At 34.9% G+C, this 15,303-nt stretch overlaps 1 protein-coding gene across 1 annotated transcript in view; it reads left to right on the forward strand.

Annotated features, from left to right (window-relative positions):
* Window positions 1-15,303, forward strand: part of TANC2 (tetratricopeptide repeat, ankyrin repeat and coiled-coil containing 2) — a 291,625-nt gene that overhangs the window by 87,699 nt on the left and 188,623 nt on the right. The gene's annotated exons all lie outside the window — the stretch shown is intronic.

Consider the following 15,303-nt stretch of genomic DNA (forward strand, 5'->3'; position numbering starts at 1 on the left):
TGGTGGTGGCTGAAGTTTTAAAAACTTGTAAGGTAGGATTTACTTTGTATGTGTGTATGTACAGTTCAGTGAATTTCAACATGCATATGGATATATGTAGCTGCCACCACAATTAGCATACGTAATGGTACAGGTTACATTGTGGTACCCCTTCTGGTTACACCCTTACTCCATCCCTAATCCTGAAAAGCAATGAGCTATTTTTCTTTTTCTCTGTAGTTTTTGTTTGTTTGTTTTAAGAATGGGATATAAATGGAAAACAGAATAATAGAGCCTTTAAAGACTGGCTCCTTTCATTCAGCATAATGCCTTTCAGATTCATTCAAGTTGTTGTGTCCAGCAATAGTTTGTTGCTTTTTATTGCCCAGTGGTACACCATTGTATAGATGTACCATTGTTTCTTTATTCATTCACCCACTAAAGAACATTTGGGTTGTTTCCATTTGGTCGAAGTTATGAGTAAAGCAACTTAGAAACATTCATGTATAGGTTTTTGTGTGAATGTAAGCTTTCATTTCTCTAGGGTCAGTGCCTAGGAGAGAGATTGTTGGATTATATGGGAGGTATATGTTTAACTTTATAAGAAACTGTTAAACTGTTTTCCAGAGTGGCTATACCATTGTCACTCCCACCAGCAGTGTATGAGAGTTCCAGTTGTTGCACATCCTTGCTAGCACTTGGTACTTTCAAGATAGGTAGCTTTTAATTTTAGCCATTCTGTCAAATGGTCAGTGGAAGCTCATTGTAGTTTTAATTTGCATTTTTCTAGTGGCTGATGATGCTGAACACATTTTCATGTGATTATTTGCCTTTAATATATATATCAAGTGTCTGTTTAGATTTTGTCCCATTTTTTAATTCAGTTATTTGTTTTCTTGCTGTTGAGTTTTGAGAGTTCGCTGTATATTCCAGATATCCATCCTTTGTTGGATATGTGAATTGCTTTTTTGGTTCTCACAACAGTGATTTTTTTTTTTTTCAGAGCAAAAGTTTTAAATTTTGATGAAGTCCAGTTTATCTTTGTTGTTGTTGTTGTTGTTGTTGTTGTTTAAATGGGTCATCCCTTTGGTGTCATATCTTAAAACTGTGCCTAACCCAGGTCATAAAAATTTCTCTTATTTTTTCCCTGTAAGTTTTATAGTTTAGATTTATGGTCTGTTTTGAGCTATTTTTCATATAACATGTAAGATTAAGGTTGATGTGTGTGCTTTTTACATATGGATAGGCAGTTGTTCCTGTTGTTGAAAAGAACATCCTCTCTCCTTAGAATTACTTTTGCATCATTGTCAAGTCTGTTGGCCGTATTTGTTTGGGTCTATTTCTGTGCCATCTATTCTTTTCCACTGATATGTTTATATCTGTGTATAATAGCATACTGTCTTGATTACTGTAGCTTCTAGAAAGTCTTAAAACAGGGTAGTGTGGTTCCTGTAACTTGATTTTTCTTTTTCATACTTGTTTTAGATAGTTTAGATCTTTTGCCTTTCCATATACATTTTAGAATCTGTATCTATAAAAAAAAAAAATCCTTCTGGGATATTGGTTGGAATTGCATTAAATCTACAGACCATTTGGAATAGACTTGAAATCTTTACTATGTGGGGTCTTCCAGTCCATGAATATGATATGGTTTTCCATTTATTTAGATCTTACCTGATGTCTTTCATTAGCATTTTTTACCATACAGATCCTATATTTGTTTTGTCAAATTTATGCCTAAATATTTCTTTTCTTTTTTCTTTTATTAGATGTTGTTAATGGGATGCCATTAGAATCTTGTTTTCTATTTGTATATTGCCATTGTGTGTGTGTGTGTGTGTGTGTGTGTGTGTGTGTGTATACATATACACACATGTATATGTATATAGATTTATGATTGATTTTTTTTTTGACATTGTACTATGACCTTGCTAAACTCACTTCTTAGTTCTACGAGGTGTTTGAGGGGGGGTGGTTTGTTTGATTTTGGTAGATTCCTTTCGATTTTTAAGTGGACAATAATGTCTTCTAAGGATAAAGATAGTTTTAGTTCTTCCTTTGTAATCTGTGTGCACTGATTAGTACTTCTAGTATGATGGTAGCCAACAGTGGTGAGAATGTGTGTTCTTGCCTTGTTCCTGATTTTAAGGGGGAAGCATTTAGTCTTTACCACTAAGTATGATGTTGACTGCAGGTTTTTTGTAGATGTTCTTTATCGAGTTGAGGAAATTCCCTCCTATTCCTAATTTTCTAATGTTTTCATGAAGGGATGTTGGATTTTTTAAATACTTTTCTGCATCAAGTGATATGATGATGCAATTTTTCTTCTTTAAATCATTAATATGATGGATTACACTGAGTGATTTCCATAGTAAACTAGCTGAGCATGCCTAGTATAAACTCCTCTTGGTCACTGGGTGTGTGTGTTTATACATCATTGGATTTGATCTGCTAATTTTTTGTTGAGGATTTTTGTTTCTGTGTTCAAGAGGGATATTGGCCTATAGTTTTCTTATTTTGTAATGTTTTTATCTGCTTTGATATCAGAGTAATTTTGTCTTCATAAAATGAGTTGGGAGTATTTCCTTCTCTTTTCTGGAAGAGATAGTGTAGAATTGGTGTTATTTACCTAAATGTTTGGTAGAATTACCTGTGAAACCATTTGGGCCTGGAGATTTCTTTTTTGCAAAGATTATTTAATCACAATATTTATTTAATAGTTATAAGAATATTCATGTTACTATTTGATTTTGGTTGAGTTTTAGTAGTTATTAATTACTTATTAAAAGATGTGTTTGGGGTGCCTGGGTGGCTCAGTTGGTTAAGCATCCGACTCTTGGTTTTGGCTCAGGTCATGATCCCATGGTTCATGAGTTCAAGTTCCACATCGGGCTCTGTGCTGACAGTGTGGAACCTGCTTGAGATTCTTTCTGTCCCTCTCTCTACCCCTCTCCACTCGTGCTCGCTCTCTCTCTCAAATAAATAAACTTAAAAAGAAAAAAGACATGTTTTGAGGACCAAGTTTTGCTGCTGACTAGCTGTGTGACCTTGGGAAAGGTACCTCAGTGTTAACCTCTCTGGTCCTTAATTTGTTCATCTGAAAAATTAAAAAGACTTTTTTTGATTCCTTAAGATTTTTCCTGGTTTTTGGATTCTAGAATTCGGGTAGGATAAAAGTGTATGTGTTTGAAGTTTATGTGAAAGGATTGTGAGCCTCTGTTTCTTTTTCATCTGTTAGTGTTTGAACATTGGTTTACCTTGATTCACTTAGCCTTTTAACAGAGAAGTTCTGTATTTTCTTATCAGTGGATTATGTACTGATGAAAAGGTATGGTTAGAGGCAGGCCTTTTTATGGATTTATACATGATATACTTACGGTATACGAAAAATTACTTTCATAATTATGTAAGAAGATGTAAGGTAAATCATATGCTGGCTTTTAATGTTCTATATTTTTGAAGAATTAAATTACCAGTTTAGAATTTATAGAGTGTTAGAAATGCATTTCTCTTTTGGTGATTACTCTTCTGAATCTTCATAACATAGTGATTATCTTTCTGATTTAAAAAGTCACTCATTTTTAGCTACTTAATGGAGATAATGTCTATAAATATTTTATGTACAATTCATTTTCAAAAGGTGCACACTTGTGTATCCTGTCCATTTATTGGGTTAAAGCAAAGTGAAAATAGCATACAGATCTGCTGCTGAAGGAAACATTAAGTGGCAGCTGCAGCTGGAGGATTTTACGTAGGCACCTGTGGGTTTGAGTGCGTTCAATATACAGACTGCAGCAGGAGGCTGGCACTGCCTCTGCTGACTCCAGTACACTCCTTCACTGCTGTCTGCCGATCTCTCCACTGGCCAGAAGACAGACAAAATGGTGCAGCACGTAGAGGGCATGGGAAAAAAATAACCGTCAATATGATTCGAAGGTGGGTTTGCTGCATTGAATAGCAGAGAAAATTGTTTAACAAGATTAAAAGCTTGGATATAGTTCAGTGTGTCAGAAATCCTTAGCTGTTTTAATGTTTGATTGTGACCATTTAAGAATGAAAATGTATAGTTCTGAAATCTGCATGCTCCCTATATATAGAGGTTTCGGGTATATTGCATGTGTAACATTTAATAAATGTATGCATGGTAGATTATAAACAGATTTATATTTGTACTAAATGTGTATAATGTGTGTGTGTGTTGTGTGTATATATATGTATAGATAGATAGATAGATATAACACACAACACACACATACACATGAAGGGTTTTTTTCCCTATTAATACTAGATTGTTAAAAAGTAAACACAGGTTTTATATTTTTTCTGTTTTATATTTGTCGCAGCTCCTACCAATGTCTTTTTCTTTATATTGTTCATTTATAATAGTAGAGAGCATTAGTAGAGCATTCTCTGGTGAGATGGAAAATAAGTAGAATGAACACTGGAGTTGGCACTTCATATTTTATTGATGACTGTAATGCAGTGTGAGTTCGCATTGCACATAGTCATGATTTAAATGATTACCTCTTTTATGAAAGCAAAATGTTTGTAAGAACGGCCATGTTGTAGACAGTGAGTATAAAATGAAGAGAGGAAGTAGGACAAGTAAAATTTCTCTGTCCTTGGTTTCTTGAGCAATGTTCAGCATTGACTCAAGGCACTGTCATTTTAGAAGTACAGTATAGAAACAATTGAACATCAAGCATAGAAAAAACATGGAGGTTTAGTTTCCCACCCCTTCCCGGAAGCACTTTACTTATGTACTCATATATTTTGGGTTTCAGTGGCTGCATGTTACTGGGGAGCTGTCCAGTTGAGACAAGATATATTTACTTAAGCCACACCCAACAGATTGAGCTTTTTTATGCATTCGGGCACTATTTTAATCCTGTGCTGATTTGTAACCATCATATGTGGGATGCCTTTGAGTTGTAAAAAGAAACAAAATACTAGATTCACAGGTTTCAGCTTAATGTGCTCTTGAATATCTGAGTTGTTTTATTAATAGCACAGAAGAACAGTATTTAAGTTATGCAGCATTATCTGAGGCAGAGAGAGAGATTGAGAGAGGAAATATTTGTATGGTGCCAGTAAAAGTGTACTGCAAGTGCTCTGATCATATAGGAACAGTGCTGCTGGTATACTATTTTTTGGTTAGTGTTGTAGGTGTTAAATTGGGGTTTGACATTAGAGTTCAAATTCTCTTCTTTGAGAAAGTATTTGTCCAGGTGCCTTAAATATTTCACTTAATTTTTCTGTGCTTTAAAAAAATTGCAAAAGATTAAGCCTGAGTTTAAATCTATTTATAATATTGTATTCTATACTAGTGACATGTTGTATGTGAAATCTATTTATAATATTTTATTCTATACTAGTGACATGTTGTATGTGATAAGAATTAACAACTGTATGGCTGTTTGCCACTGTGTTGGATTACCTCAGCCACTTTACTATAAACAGAAATAAGGAGGATCAGCACGCATCTGAGTAGTCTGCAGAGTGCTCAGATGCTGTATTTTCACAAACTCTTTCTTTTAGACAAAGCAAATTCACTGTTTTCTTCCCCGAAAGAAAAATAACCCTCTCATCTATACTATATTCCTTTGATTTTATTGAATAACACAGAAGAATAATATGGGATTTTTATATGTCAGATTTAGTGACAGTAGATAGCTAACTATAGACTGAAATATCCTATATTATTAGAATGTTTCATGTATCTAAAATGTTATATAACCCTGATGGAATGTTGCAGATGAAACAAAGAAATCTGATTGGTTCCTCACAAGACACAGCAGCCTTGAAATCTATTCTAACCAGAGGCTTCTATAGCAGACTGGATGGCTAGTTAGCATCACAGTAAAAGCATAAAAAATACAGTGGAGACAGGGAGGGGTTTGAAAGAGAAAATGAAGTTAAAGCACTTCAGTAATTTCTCTCTTTGGAGCATTTTATTTCCTTGCAGGGGTTCCCCCCCCCCCCCAACTTTGGCCTTTTTTTTTTCTTACTGTTATTTCAAGGGTGTTATATTCTATTAAGTTAACAAACTTTCTAAATAGTATTTAATCAACTAGAAGAGCCTCTCTAAAAAGAGTTTTACTTTAAGTGATGGTGTGGGTTAATGAAGAATATGATTTCAGAATACTTATTAAATATAGATGAGTGGGACTTGGGGGAAGGCAGGAGGATGTGATGGTAAAGAGTTCTGAAGAACAGGCCACTAATAAGAACTCTTTGGCCCTACCCTTCACCATCCTATTAAAATTGTATTAGATGATTTGTCATCTAAGACTTCAGTGATGCTTGGTGAGGACACATTGTTATTGACATTCAAACAGCAGCCCATTGCAAGTCAAAACAGGTGGAGAATTGTTTGCTGTCTGCTGGCTGTTAGAAACACCCTTGAAATGTGCGAACAATATATGTTATCTATTATGTATTTATTATTCTTGGCTAGATGGTCTGCTGGAATATAGTTGTAAATTACAGTACCAAATGTCCAACCCTTTTATCTTTTACAGAAAATATTTAAAATACATGTGTAGTTTGTTTTATTAAAATTTGAAATTCTTATATATAAACAGTAATAGGTCAACCTCATTTATAGGTTTAGGGGAGGGAAAATTACTGTGAGCAGGAAATGAGCATTTAAATTAAGAAAATTAATTAAATTGAAAGGAAGTAGAGAAACATAAAGCATATTTAAACAGTAATATCTAATATATGGATATATTCTGATAAAAACCAACTGTATCTTTTAGGTTCCATTTCTGTGCTTACTTTCTAAATTATCCGATATGCTAATAGAGTCAGGCCGAAGGCAGCTGGCTGCTAGTGTTACAAGCTGAAAACAAAATGGCTGGCAAGGATTAGTACTGTAAATTTGCAATAGAGAACTGGATGCAATTAAGATATCTTTTGTGGAAGGAGACTGTTACAAAGTAAGTTGATGAGGGAATGACTGTTGTAGTAGATGTCTTGGGCAATAAAGAAACATCTTTTTATTAAAGAAAATGTAAAAATACTTTATTACAGCGTAAAAACAAAAGATTTTATACTGTAAATAAAGAGTAATTCATTTTCAGCAAAGCAATAAAAAACCTCTTGTTAATATTCATTTAACCATCATTGTCTTTGTAATTCTAAGATCCAGGTAGTTTCTGAGTGTATTATTTATGAATCTTTCGGATTAACAGTATGGTTACAGATAAAAGAAATAAAAAATGAATATATTCTTAGAGTAGGGAGGAAATTCAGAGATAAGTTTTATTAGTATTTTATTAGTTTTATTTAGTAATGAATCTTTTAGATTAGAATCTTTCAGAAGGATAAAAGAAATAGAATAACAGGAAAATTTAGACATAATGAGAATAGAGTTTAGAAAGTAACTTCATCTATAGGTTTGTATATTAATATGGATTTTTCTCTGTATAAAACTATAAGCCTTATCTGTTGATTTTAAGCAATTGTCAAAAGATTAAATGATGTCAAAATTGTTGGTAGGCTCAGACTGAGAAATCGCTTCAGGACGTTTTAGTTACTTAGGTTGAAGATAGCACATTAGCTCACAAGTTTGTCTCTCACGGTATGATGGCTACATACGGTAAAGAGGGCAGACAATATAAATTTGTCATCTCCACTTCTCCAGCACTTAGTGCAATGCCCTAGCACTTAGTGGGTGCCTCCTAACTGGTGAAGAATAATGATAGCAAACACTTTGTATGTGCATAGAAAGACATACACCCACACATAAATACATACATAATTATACTCATTTACTTTTCAGAACCTGTGGGATAAATTATATTACAGTTGACCCTTGAACAATTGAGGGTTGGGAATGTTGATTCCTGCGCAGTTGAAAATCCACAAATAACTTTTGACTCTCCAAAAATTTAACTACTAATAGTCTACTGTTGACTGGAGGCCTTACAGATAACACAATTGATTAACACATAGTTTCTGTGTTATATGTATTATGTACTATATTCTTATAATGAAGTAAGCTAGAGAAAAGAAAAAGCTAAGAAAAGCATAAGGAAGAGAATATACATTTATAAAATCACGTATAAGGGTCCACACAGTTCGATTCCATGTTGTCAAGGATCACCTGTACTTTATGTTACTCACTTAGCAGATGAAGAAACAGAGGCAGAGAAAAAGAAGTTAAATGACTTGGCCAAAGTCCTACAGCAAGTATGGAATTTGTTCTTGTACGGTCCCGAAGTCTTTTATCGTCTCTTCCTCAGAGGTATTAGTATTCACCAGTACCCTTAACCCTCAGGAGGACATGTTGTGCATATAATCTGGCAGAAACTGCAGAGCGGAGAAAACCTTTCTGCTGCATCTCTTTCAAAATTGCTTTAACTGATATTTTGTTTTCTAAAATCCTTTTCTATCACTTAGCTATAGCTGATGGACCATTATCATCATCAGCTAGTGTAGATGTCACTTTTGAAAGCTGTTTAAAAGCCCATAGCGAGCGTATTCAGGAAGCAGTTGGGAAATATGTGAAGCTTTCTGCACTCCCAAAATGGCTGCCAACATGTAACCTGCCATCAAGTCCACTTGATTAAAACTTCTGGATGCTTCTCAACTTTGTCTTCTCTTGTCCTCTTCCATTCTCACTTCCTAATTTTAGCATTTCCTTTTTTCTCACTTAAATTATTATGTCTCCAGTCTTAGTACCCTTAGTCCATTCTTTATTTTGCTACAATAATGAATTTTCATAAATGTAAATCCCCATAACTTTCAAAATAAAATATGGCATGTCTTTTCACTAGTTCTCATTGCTATAACCATATCCTAACACAGATGCACACAGACATAAATAATACAGACTCATACATACAGATTTAGGATTTGGTTAAAAAAAAAAAAAAAAAGTTGGTTTTGAATCTCCTTTATCAGAGATGAAAAGTCCTAATACAAATGTATCCATGAGCAGTATTTAGTTTAGTATTATACGTATTCTAAAATTTACTAAGTGGTAACATTCTCTCTATAGAATTCTGCATCTGGCTTATTTTATTTTGCTCTTGTTGGTATATAGGATTTGGTTGATTTCTTGTATGTGTTGTATATTATTCAATTTTATGAGCATACTTCTTTTATTTTTTTTCCCTCCTAACAGAAATCTGAGTTTATTTCAGTGTTTGTTTTGTTCTGTGTTATTACAAATAATGCTGCAGTAAATATCCTTACACACATATCAGAGTTTCTCTAGGAGCTATACCTAGAAGTTGAATTGCCAGGATGTAGATTATTTGCATTTCACTTTTACTAGATAATTTCTGTGCTGTGTCACTACTAATTTATAGTCTTCTCAAAAGTGTTTGAGAGTCCCGTTTTGCCATATCCTTCCCAACATTCACATGGTCAGACTTCTTCATTTTCCTCAATCTGGTATGCTCTTTTTCTTATTGATTTATGGATATTCTTTGGATATGGCAAACTATATAGCCCATGGGTCAAATCCAGTCTACCACCTGTTCTTGTGCAGCCTGTGAGCTAAGGATATTTTTTACAGTTACTTTATGATTCAGCAAAAAAAAAACAAAAAAAAAAACAAAAAAAAAAAACCATAAAATGTCACAACATGTGAAAATTATATGAAATTCAAATTTCAAATTGTAGATTGATCCTTAGTCCTTGATAGTTATTGCAAATATCTTTTCTCAGTGTCTTTTCTGTCTTAAAACTTTGCTTTTGGTTAGACCAAAACTTTGGTCTTTTGGTTAGACTAAGACTAAAACTCTAAACCTCTGTGGAATGTAAGTTTAAAATTTTAATTTATTCATGTTTTTCATTCTTTATTCCCCCTATGTTGTTTCAGAAAATTGTTTTTAAATAGTTGAAGTTTTGTGTTTTTTATTTTCAGATTTTTATTACATTTTGATTTTTTTCCCCTTTCCCCTTAATTTTTTGATAATGAGAATATGGCTTGACAGGGAATCTATTTATTTTTTCTCCTGTGAAAAAGTTAATTTTTGTACCTTATTTGTTGTTGAATAGCCTTTCCTTTCTCCAGTACTTTATAATGCTGTTTTCTCATATATGAAGTTCCTTTATTTACATGTGAGTCTTTATTCAGTTTCTTTATCCAGTTACTTCCTTATTTTTTGATTAAATATTTCTATATTCTTTTTTCCTAATGTTTATTTTTGAGAGAGAGAGAAGCAGGGGAGGGACAGAGACAGACAGAGAGAGAGAGAGAGAGAGAGAGACATAGAATCTGAAGCAGGCTCTTACATCTCAGAGCCTGATGTGGGGCTCAAACCCACAAACCATGAGATCATGACTTGAGCTGGGAGTCGGATGCTTAACCAACTGAGCCACCTAGGTGCCCCTAAATATCTTTGTATTCTACTAGATCCTAATGATTCCTTTTATTCAACCACTTAATCATTGTTGTATTTACATTTCCTGGTTACTTAAGAGAAAAATACAATATAGTAATACTCTAGTAAAGACCTTACACATGACAAGTTTAGAGAGGGAAATAATGTTTTGAATTTGTATGTTACATATAACAAGGTTTTTTCTTTAAAAAAACTTTTTCTGGGGCACCTGGGTGGCTCAGTTGGTTAAGTGTCCGACTTCAGCTCAGGTCATGATCTCGTGATCCGTGAGTTCGAGCCCCGCGTCCGGCTCTGTGCTGTCACCTCAGAGCCTGGAGCCTGCTTCAGATTCTGTCTTCCTCTCTCTCTGCCCCTCCCCCACTCATGCTCTGTCTGTCTCTCTCTCTCTCTCTCAAAAATGAATAAACATTAAAAAAATTTTTTTTTAAAAAACACCTTTTTCTGTAAAACATTTTGACCTTGAATTTTTATTTTCATTGCCCTTATAATGAAATAATATAGGCATATGGGATAAACAAAGTATAACTTTTTTTGTGAAAAAAATTGAGGGATAGTTAGATAATATTTTTTATTGACTTTTTATTACTTTGGTTTTTCAATGAGTGTCAATAGATTTAAACACACTTATCAGAACAGAAAGATGTGCCTTTTCTTAGAGGTGAATTTTGGGAGGGGAATATTTGATTTTTAGTCTGGTAACTATCATCCTATCCCTTTAGGGAGTAAGAGGAATAACTATGAAAGTTTATTTTGTTATGAACATATGACATAAAATAAAAATTTTCTATTAGTAGTGCTGTTGAAACTTATCCTCATATATGAAGGCAGGAATTTGAGGTGAAAACCACTTTATCCTGACTTCCCAGGTATATAGTAGTTTCTCATAGACATCCTGAGGGTAGAGATCAGAAACTGGGGGACAAAGGGAGATCTAATTAGAAATGAAGCAGGAAAATGAAGGTCTTACAGACCATGTTAAGAATTTGTATCTATTCTAAGGGGGATCACTCTAACATTTTAAACATTAGATGGGAAAACTATTACATTTGCATTTCTAAATGATTACTCAGCTATTTTATGGATAAACATTTAGAAGAGAATGGACATGGGAGTTGGAGACAGGTTGGGGTCAAGGGACATTTAGGAAAGAAAAATCAGCAACATTTGGTGATGAATTCATTGAGATGAGCTCTGATAGAGTATCAAGTTTGAAAGGGTGAGGGAAAAAGTGAGAATTTCGTGTTTGGATGTTTTGAATTTGAGGTATATACGATACATTCAAGTAGAGATTTCAAAAAGGCAATTAGTAATTAGTAGACGAACCTTTCCAATTTTTACATAAATAGATGAATAAGGAGCTCCCTAGTAGAATAAAGGATTTAAAAGTAAAACATAGGGGCGCCTGGGTGGCTCAGTGCAGACAGCTCAGAGCCTGGAGCCTGCTTTGAATTGTGTCTCCCTCTCTCTGCCCCTCCCCCACTCACACTCTGTATCTCTGTCTCTCAAAAAAATAATAATAATAAATAAACATTAAAAAAAAGTAAAACATAAGCATTTGTGTTGAGTATTAAGAATCGTTATAGAGCTCCTGTTGGAGAAATACTTGTTTGGTTTAAAAAAAAAAAATCAAGGGATGAAATAATTTCATTTCTAGCTGTTCATTTTTTCCTCCTTCTAGTCCTAGATCTAGAATTGATAAGGCACTAAATAGAGGTTAAGATTAATTAGATTGTAAATTAAATTTTTTGTTAAAGTGACTTATTATTTATCCTTTGCAATCTCCCATCTTATGTTCTCTATCTTGGTTAATGGAATTACAGTCAGTCCTTCCCAATCATGAGTTCTAAGGCATCCAGAATTCCCTTCTTTCACTCATTTCACTTTTTTTTTTTTTGCCTTATTATATAACAACATTTGTTGCAGTTAATCATTCTCTTTTCCTTGAAGTTTTCTCTTCACTTAACTTCCAGGATACCACCCTCTCCTAGCTCTGTTGCTCCCTATCTCCCTGGTTTGTTCTTTCTCATCGCCCCAGTCTCTAAATGGCATAGTGCCCCAGGGCTCACTTTTCACTCATTAATTAATTCAGCAGCTATCTTTTGAGCACCTACGGCGTGTCAGCGGTTGCTCTAGGCATGGGGGATAGAACAGTGGATACAACATTATTTGCCCTCATGGAAGTTACATTCTAGTAGAGAAGCTGCCCAAAATTAAAGTACATAAGTAAAGTACAGAATATATTAGTGATAACTACTAAGGAGAGACAAGAACCAGGGAAGGGAGACATACTTTTTACTTGTCTATGCATTTGTGTAAAAAGTATGTCTGTGTAACAAAACTGAGAAGTGACCATTGGATTTAGCGATGGGCTTTATAGGAGATCTTGGTAAATGTGACTTTTCTGGAGCGGTGTGGGCAAAAGGCTGATAGGAGTGTATTTGAGGAAGAAAGGGGCAGGAAAACTGATGATAGTGATTAGAAACATCTCTTTCACAGGGATGCAAGGTCTTTGTGATTCTCAGTCCCAAATATTCCATGAACCTACCCTTTCTTCTGTATTCTCGGTGTTAGTGCATTTATTCAGGCTTTCCTTTCCTTTGGGCTTAGTGCAGTGATCTCTTTGCCTTTAGCCTGTGACCCCATAATGCCAACTTAATATATGCTTGCCAAATTTGTCTTTTGAAAACACTGGTCAGATCATGCTCCTCCCCTGCTCAGTGTCCTTCATTTTCTTCCCTACTTCACTTAGAGGGTGAAGTCTACTCATAAATAATGACTATGCCTTTTGTGATTATGCCTCTGCCAACTTTTCTGCTTTCATAGCCTGCCTCTTCCGTATACTTTCTGCACTCTAGTTCTGTCAAACTCTGGATTTTCCTAAGTGCACCATGTTCTTTTATTCTTGTCTGTTTTTATAAATAAAGTCTGGTACTGTTCCTGAACATCCCTTCTCATACTTTAGGAGCTGTGGCTTGCCTGAGACCAGGTTAATGTGAAGAAGCAGAGGCTATTCCAGTTTTTAGAATCTTATTAGGAAGCTTTTCATCTAGGTGACATCATCATCTTGGTGGTAGAACTTCTCAAGCCCAGCCCGAGGGAGTAAATTGAGTCTAGTTATTGATAGGTTAAAACCACCTTGACATTACACAATATTATCCCAGTTTAGTCCACAATCCCCCAAGCCACCAAAATCAGTAATAAACAGGGAGTTAACCCATGAATGTAAACTTCATCCTCAATTTAGAGATCATATCCTTCTGTACAGTTAGTGTTTCTTACCTGTAGGATCTGTCTGTTAGCACTGGAAACTTGCAGATGGATCCGGTTCATCACTGTCTCATAGCTCCGCTCAGTGTCTACTAACGCTTCTTGACTTTGGCTGCACGTTCAGTCATCCAGGGAATTTTAAAGACCCTGTCATGCTTGGGTCTGACTCTAAGTATTCTCATTTCATTAATCTGGGTGGTAACTTGAGCGTAAGGATTTTTTTTTAATCCCTGGATTTCTAGACCAGTCTGATATGTGGCCAAGATTGAGACTTATATGTATCCTCAACATCCAGTTCCAACAGATAAGAACACCAAAAATACATAAGGTAAGAGTGTGTTTGTGTATACACCTACTGACATTCAGTTATAATTTTTTTTTAATTTTTAATGTTTTTTTTTTCTTGAGAGAGAGAGAGCGAGAGACAGTGTGAGTGGGGGAGGGGGCGGAGAGCAAGGGAGACACAGAATCCCAAGCAGGCTCCAGACTCTGAGCTGTCAGCACTGAGCCCGACACGGGGCTCAAACTCACGAGCCATGAGATCATGACCTGAGCCGAATCAGATGCTCAACTGACTGAGCCACCCAGGTGCCCTGACATTCATTTATAATTTTAGCTGTTGTTAAGTTGCTGTGTTGGACTCTTTTATTCAAAGCCTCAACCCCACAAAGTGTTTAAAAAGTGTAAATTGACAAAAATAAACTGAAAATTCCTTCTAGCTCTGTCATTCTATGCTTATCTGTAAGAGATATCTATGCTTCCTAAAAATTCCATGCAGAAAAAGCTGGTGAACTCAAGAATTTGAGTGAGCCATACTGAGTATCTAATTTGAGGTGAAGAGGTTTGAAATCAGAGATTGTTTCAAAATCACCTTGGAATTTTTTCATCTTTTTTTGGTCTCGTACCAACTGTAACATGTCATGATATATTTGTGTATAGAAAGAGAATGGTGGAGAAGAGAACAGGCTTTAGAATTAGGCCTGGCTTCAGATCCTGGATCCTGCACTTAACTAACTCCAGCTGTGGCCATATTTGCTGAAAATCTCAACTCCTGTTTCCTGATCTATCAAAAAGAAAAAATGATAATTAGATTATAAGGTTTTATTGAGGATTGAGTGACATAAATTTGTAAAACACTTAGCACAGTGCCTGACACATAATAAGAGCCAAAGAGGTAGTGTCTGTTTTCATCAATGTTGGCACAGCTGAAGAAGCTAGGGCTTGAATTTTCTTTTGCAGTGATGTAGGGCATGTCAACATGTCTACCTGTTTAGTTAATTTGAGTGTATGGACAGTGTGCATTCTTGGAATTATATGATGAGGATAGCAATTTGCCTTTGTGGTCTTCCTCCCCTAAACCTATAACCAAAGTCTAATCATGAGAAAAACATCAGACAAACCCCAACTGAGGGCATTCTACTAAACTGACCCGTACATCTCAAAACTGTCAAGGTTACCAACAAAAAAGTCTGAGAAACTAATCTAAGGAACCTAATATGTGATGACTAAATGTAATGTATCACGGAATGGAAAATATATATTAAATAAAAACTGAGGAAATCTCAAAGTGTGGACTTTAGTTAATAATGTATCAATATGATTCATTAGTTTTGGCAAATGACTAATCTAAGTGGGAAACCAGGTGTAGGGTTTATGAGATTTCCCTATACTACCTCAGCAACTTTTCTATAAATCT

Source organism: Panthera onca, chromosome E1, assembly GCF_046562875.1.
Source record: "Panthera onca isolate mPanOnc1 chromosome E1, mPanOnc1 haplotype 2, whole genome shotgun sequence".
In the NCBI taxonomy this organism is placed as follows: Eukaryota; Metazoa; Chordata; class Mammalia; order Carnivora; family Felidae; genus Panthera; species Panthera onca.